The sequence below is a fragment of the Leptonychotes weddellii genome, chromosome 7 (assembly GCF_054177405.1).
Source record: "Leptonychotes weddellii isolate Sample4059 chromosome 7, ASM5417740v2, whole genome shotgun sequence".
NCBI classification, from domain to species: Eukaryota; Metazoa; Chordata; class Mammalia; order Carnivora; family Phocidae; genus Leptonychotes; species Leptonychotes weddellii.
In genome coordinates, this window is record NC_138375.1 from 125,061,782 (window position 1) to 125,069,381 (window position 7,600).

The window sequence follows — 7,600 nt, forward strand, 5'->3', positions numbered from 1 at the left end:
GGAACATATTGCTGAGTGCCTTGAATATCCGGTAGGGATATATAGCATAATTCTGCAGAAAAAGTGGAACGATTACAATTTTTTGAGAAAGAGCATAACATATGCAAAGTGTTTTTGCTGAGAATAATCTGGCAGTAATTTTTAGGATCAATTGGATAGGAGAGAGAGTGGAGTCAAGAAAGCTGGTTGAGCTTGGTTTAGCAATAGTGAAAATATAGACGAAGGAATAAATGCAAGCATTGTGAGTTCATGAAGTGCAAGTATGGCCGTAATCGTCTTTGTACTCTACACACACAGTATAGAATAAGTGCTTAACTTTTTAAATATAAAAACCTGATTATTGACTAGGTGTGTTGGGAGCTTAAGAGAGAGGTAAGTCAAAGTAATTCCAGATTTTCAAGTCTGGGTGGTTGAAAATAATACTGGCAAATGGATTTGCTTTTGGGGTTAGCTGATTTGGGTAATGATAGCAAATTCCGTTTTATAAATTTTGAGTTTTAGCTTAAAAGATGTCAGTGACTAATCTATACTGAATTGGAGAGTATCTCAACATAGCCACTCAGATAATGGAGGAAGATTTTTAAAAAATACTCACAAAACTAGTTACTCTATTTAGAATTGGAATTAAAATTTCAGTTAGAGGGGAGTCTGGGTCTGGGTGGCTCAGTCGGTTAAGCATCTGCCTTTGGCTCAGGTCATGATCTCAGGGTCCTGGTATGGAGCCCTGTGTTGGGCTCCCTGCTCAGTGGGGAGCCTGCTTCTCCCTCTCTCTCTGCCCTCCCCCTCCCACCCCCGGCTTGTGCTCTCTCTTTCAAATAAATAAATAAAATCTTTTAAAACAAATTCCAGTTAGAAAGAAGGTCGCTTAACTCAATTGTCAGTAGTCACTGACTATGTATCACTCGTGTGCTTCTTGTTTTGGCTTGATAAAAGATTTATTTAAGTACTTAGAGTAGTTATAATGATCCAAGATGCCAATATTATTATGCATGTTTGATAAAAGTTGGAGATTTAAAGGTATATAGTGGACAGGACCACTTTATTAACTATGAGTCAATAGGCTGATGACACAACTGACGTTTTATTTGTATACTATATGCCACATCTTCTTTATCCATTCAGCTAGCGATGGACACTTAAGTTGCTTCCATATCTTAGCTATTGTAAATAATGTTGCGTGAACATAAGGGCACATCTATCTCTTTGAATTGGTGTTTATGTTTTCTTCAGGTAAATACCCAGAAGTGGAATGGCTGGATCATATGGTAGTTCTATTTTTAATTTTTTTGAGGAAACACCATGCTGTTTTCCACAGTGGCTGCACAAATTTACATTCACACCAACAGTGTATGACGGTTGCCTTTTCTCCATATCCACACCAACAGTGGCTGGCTGGTACTGGAGTGGGCACTGGCTAGGGAGTCCTGGAGTGCACCATTCTGGGACTGGCTTGGCACAATGCCAGGAGCTGGAGCTGGTGGGGGCCATGGTGGCAGAAACAGCTGGCTCAGGCATGGGCTGAGACGTCCTGCTGTGCCCTGCACTGTGCCACCTTGAGAGGCAGCTGGAGCTGGAGCAGGAACGTGGGGGGCATCTGCCTTGGGAAGACAGCTGCAGCTGGTATGACCAGGGGCAGGGGGTCTGGCTAGAGCCCCTGGACCTTGCTTCTGTATATGTTATTAAGGTGGAAGGGGTATTTAAAAAATAGTGCTTGCCAGCATCTCCGACTCCAGAGAGAGTTCTAGTAGTTCCCTCATCTATTTGGGGGATGATCTAGGATTAGAAGGGGGGAAATCGGAGGGGGAGACGAACCATGAGAGACGATGGACTCTGAAAAACAAACTGAGGGTTCTAGAGGGGAGGGGGTGGGGGGATAGATTAGCCTGGTGATGGGTATTAAAGAGGGCACGTACTGCACGGAGCACTGGGTGTTATACGCAAACAATGAATCATGGAACACTGCATCAAAAACTAATGATGTAATGTATGGTGATTAACATAACATAAAAAAAAAAAGAAAATGTATTTCCTTTACTTAAGAGTGTAGTTTCCCTTTAAACCACCGTTTTTTTGGTGTGTTTTTTGTTTTTGTTTTGTTTTTGTTTTTGTTTTGCTGTGCAAGCTTGCTGTGGGCAAGTCTGTGTATGGATCTCTCAGTGATATTCCTTTCTATGGTGGGTTGTAACATTAGGGATGGGATTCCTGTCATTACTGTGTCTCCATGTCTCTACCCTTCTCTTTGTGGTCCCTGTATTATTTACTGTGAGGAAGCTGTTCAGTTGGCCCTTAGTTCTTCTTGGAATTGTTTTATATATAGGTGTAGATTCAGTATGTCCACGGGAGGAGGTGAGTTCAGGTCTTCCTACTCCACCATGTTGGACCACCTCCCCCACAACTGGCAGTTTAGGAAATAAGGAAGATAGAAAACGGATGTTCAGCAGTAAAGCATTACCTTTCACACACAATTTCTAAATAAATACACATTACCAGAATAAATGACTTAGGCAAAAAAACTATGTTTTGGGACATACTTTCACAGTTATCTGTTACCTGACACAACCCAGCTCTAATTGCTCTTCTCTCATGAGGAAGAGAGGGAGTGATTAAGAGTCATTGCAGAGTCATTCCATTCTCCTGGAAGAGGTCTCTCAGGGCCTAATTCACAGAGATGGTAACTCAGTTACTTTCTTCATTAAGTCATTTATAATATCAAATAGTGATTCTCTCTGCCATACAATATTCTTTTCAAAAATATCAATACTAATATAATCTTCAAATTTCCAAGCTGGCTGAAATGACTTGTAACAAAAGTAAAGAAATTTGCAACACTTTTGTGTCCAGTTTAAGAAGACTGAAACTTCAGGGGTGCCTGGGTGGCCTAGTTGTTTAAGTGGCCAGCTCTTGATTTTGACTCAGGTCGTGATCTCAGGGTGGCGAGATCGAGCCCCTGTCAGGCTCTGTGCTGGGCATGGAGCCTGTATAAGATTCTCTCTCTACCTCTCTCTTTACCTCTCCCCACCCCCCATGTGTGCGTGTGTACATGTTCTCTCTTAAAAAAAAAAGAAGATGAAGAAGAAGATTGAAGCTTCAAATACTGGGTTATCTGATTAACAGTAAGTTTATTATATGGTGTTGCTATCTCATTATACTCATCTTCTTAATGAATACACATTTTACTTTTTTAAAAGAAAGAGTTATGTAAGCCCATGGAAGGGGTAAAACTTTTATTTCAGCAGTAATTACATCGTTTTCATGTACTCTAAGTTGTGTTCTATGGTGATAGGTCTACTTAAATCAAGGGAGGAAGTGGTTTTCAATATCATCTATTTTTTTTAAAGATTTTATTTATTTATTTATTTATTTATTTATTTATTTATTTGAGAGAGAGAGAGACAGAGAGTGTGCGGGAGAGTGAGCGTAGGAGGGGAGGTGCGGGGGGAGGGTAGAGGGAGAGGGAGAAGCAGGCTCCTCGCTGAGCAAGGAGCCTGGTGCGACTAGGGGCCAATCCAGGACCCCAGGATCATGACCTGAGCCAAAAGCAGACACTTCACCTACTGAGCAGCCCAGGTGCCCCTCAATATCATCTTTTTTATGAAGGTAGCAAGTTTATACTTCTGGCTTTAATCCTCTGTCCTGAACCCCACACTCATATATTTAACAATGTAAGTTCTATCTCCTCTTGAGTGTCTAAAAGATGGATCAAGGTTATATTTAAAACAGAACTCTCCGTGTTCCCTTACAACACTGTTCCTCTACCTCTTGTCTGTAGCTCTGTAAATGGTTCTTATATACACCGTGTTGTTGAGTCTAAAATTTTTGAGATATCCTTACTTTCTGTAATCCCCTCAAATATGCTATCATTGGGTAGATTTAGCAAATTCTGTGGCTGTTCTTTACAACTGTGACTTGAATCTGAGCAGATTTCACGATTTTACTTTTACCATAGTAACACCATATGTCAGTTGAGATAAAGATATTGTGTTTATTTTCCTGGAAACTATTTACCTATTCTCTTTTCCTAATCAGATCTTTCAACCATATGATATGGGTGGGATTAACTCCACTCACACACCTAAGCAAACCAGGGAATGGGATCACATTCTCCTGATGTCCACATTCAAAGGTTGACAAGGGAATTGGTTGGTTCAAAGAAAAGAAAGCCCGAGACTTAGTGCAGGAGGAGAATATATTCCTGCCCCCCTATATTAAGGATAAAGAAACATAACTCTTGCTGAAGCCAGTAACTAATTTGAGAGCACAAGGATTTGGGGATTTAAGTAAAATTCACATGGTGGAAAAGAGTGGAGATTTGTAATGAAATTAGAAGCTTATTAACATGGAACAACTACATCTTTAGTTTTTCAGTTACCTGAGACCCTAAATGCCTTGTTTTCCAATACATTCAATGGAAGGCAATTTAATCAAATAGAGATTAAATTTTCTGCTTATTCCTTATGAGGAATAATTTTTGAACATGTATATATTTAAACAAATTAGAGCCAGATTTCTTATTTATTAGTCATCTGTTACCTTCCTCCCCCTGTGTTAGAAATGAAACTTCATAATTTAACAGGGTAAGTGGAAATAATCTGGAAGTGATAAATAATTTTATGGTTAGAATAAGGTATCAGATTGGCATTTCCTATGAATATAGTGGCAATTTTAATGAATAATGGTGATTTTATGTTCATAGCAAAACGCAAGGACTGTTCTATTCCTTGATTGAGTTAACATTCAATGTTACCAAGTTCGATTTGTGTGCCAAAACAGCCCTGTGTCAGAGGGCATAACTGTTGGGAGCAGCTCAAAAATGGTGATTTGCAGCATGCTAAACATTCAAATTCAATTTAACTTTTCAAATCAATTTATATATGTAAATATTGGAAATATTACCTCAAACTTTCTAACTCTACTGCTAAAGAAGTATTTTTTTTTTTACACAACGTAAAAAAAAGAAATCACTTTATATATTCTTTTACTGACTACCTATTGTCACCATATATATTATACATACATATATGTATGCTTATTTATATAATCATTCTCTTTATACATACATATAAAATATACATGCACACAGTACACAATATTTCTCAATAAAAGTATATTTACCTGAATGTAAGCTATTTTCTAAACAGTCTCCTTATACAAATACACATAAATTGTTTTTTTTTTAAAGATTTTATTTATTTATTTGAGAGAGAGAGAATGAGAGAGAGCACATGAGAGGCAGGAGGGTCAGAGGGAGAAGCAGACTCCCCGCCGAGCAGGGAGCCCGATGCGGGACTCGATCCAGGGACTCGATCCAGGGACTCCAGGATCATGACCTGAGCCGAAGGCAGTCGCTTAACCAACTGAGCCACCCAGGCGCCCTCACATAAATTGCTTTTATACAATGATTCTCCTTATGTAAATACACATAAATCTGATTTAGAGACATCTTATTTGAATAATGGGGCACTGACTCTCTAGTACAGAAATATTATCAAGTTACACTACAGTTACAAGGAAAATTGTTCAATAAAACATTTGATAATTTTTTGGTAATCATTTAGAATAAAATATATTGTAGAAAATAGATATGTGCATGCAGGTACTTAGTAAATCTGTGGATAGTTGTGGACAAGACAGAAAAATTACAATAAGAATAAAAATAATGTTGAAACAAAAATTTGTTCAATGAGTGTTAAGGTAGAGAAATTATGGGAGATTTTTTTTTTCAAAATGTTTTCTGTAATACTGTTTTCACCTCAAGTTTTCAACTAAAATAATGGATAGCTATAATAAAATTTCTGAAAATATTACAAATAAGCTGCACTTGTATTCCCAAAAAATATTTTACAAAGAGGTAGCATTATCACACTTCTCAGAAGATTATGAGTCACTATTTTTGGAAGGCAATGATTTCATCCTCTGATATTATTTGGTCATTTCCCTGTGATATTCAAGATAGTTAAGCTGCTGGAGAGATGCTCAGCATTACTCATCATCAGGGAAATTCAAATCAAAACCACAATGAGATATCATCTTACACCTGTCAGAATGGCTAAAATCAACAACACAAAAAGCAAGTGTCGGCAAGTGTGTGAAGAAGAAGGAACTGCACTGTTGCTGGGAATGCAAACTGGTGCAGCCACTGGGGAGAACAGTACGGAGATTCCTCAAAAAATTAAAAATAAAATTACAATTTGATCCAGTAATTCCACCACTGGATATTTATCCAAAGAAAATGAAAACACTAACTTGAAAAGATATATGCATTCCTATGTTAATTGCAGCATTATTTACAATAGCCAAGATATGGAAACAACCCAAGTGTCCATTGATAGATGAATGGATAAAGATGTGGTATGTATATATTATATATACATATATTACTCAGCCATAAAAAAAGAAAAAAAATTTGCCACTTGCAACAGCCTAGAGGGTATAATGCTAGGTAAAATGAGTCAGAGCAAGACAAATACCATATGATTTCACTCAAATATAGAATTTAAGAAACAAAACAAAGGAAAAAAAGGAAAAAAGAGATAGAAAAAACCCCTCCACTTTTAAATATAGAAAACAAATTGATGGTTGCCAGAAAGGAGGAGGCTGGGGGAATGAGTGAAATAGGTGAAGAGGATTGAGTACACTTTTCATGATGAGCATTGAGTGATATATAGAATTATTGAATCAATATATTGTATAACAAACTAGTACAACACTGCATATTGTACTGAAATTAAAAATAATTAAGAAAGAAGGTAGATAGGTTGCATGGATTTGATATCCACTGATGGCAAACTAGGCTTACCATGAATGTAGTGACTCCTCTAGGAAGCTGAGCTGTGCTGGTTTCTCAGTGGTTCTACGGCTCTATTCCCCTTTTGATATTTTTGGGTCTCAGAAAAGATAATAATATTGCTAGTCCCTAAAAATAAATACTAATTTCGAGTCATTAAATATGATTGAAAATAGCTCAAAGCTATTTTCAAAGCTATCTTTTACATAAGTAATAAAATAATCTTCCCCTAATGATAAAATGATTGATGAAGTAATCTGCCCCCAACCACAAAATAATTCACAGATCAAGACAACAATCTAAGCCTTCTAGAAATTTTCAGTCTGGGATAGCTGATGTTTCCCTAATTTTAAGGAAAAACATAAACACTGACTTAAAAAAGAATACATACATCCTTTCAGATTTTTAAAATTTTAATTGTTAAATTTATCTTTTTATTCAAAAAACAATATATGCAATTTTAAACAATTAATACATTATTTGGTAACTATGGACTACTACTCCAGTGTCCTAATTTCAATTACCCAGAGGTGATCAGAGTTACTGGTTTCTTATGTATCCTTCTATAAATATTCTATATCCATCTTTAAATGTCTTTCTTCAGATATGTAAGTCTATTAGATAAATTTGGGATGCCTGGGTGGCTCACTCAGTTAAGCATCTGCCTTTGGCTCAGGTCATGATCCCAGAGTCCTGGGATCGAGTCCCCCATTGGGCTCCCTGCTCGGCGGGGAGCCTGCTTCTCCCTCTGCCTGCCACTCCCCCTGTTTGTGCTCTCTCTATGTGTCTGAAAAATAAATAAAATCTTAAAAAAAA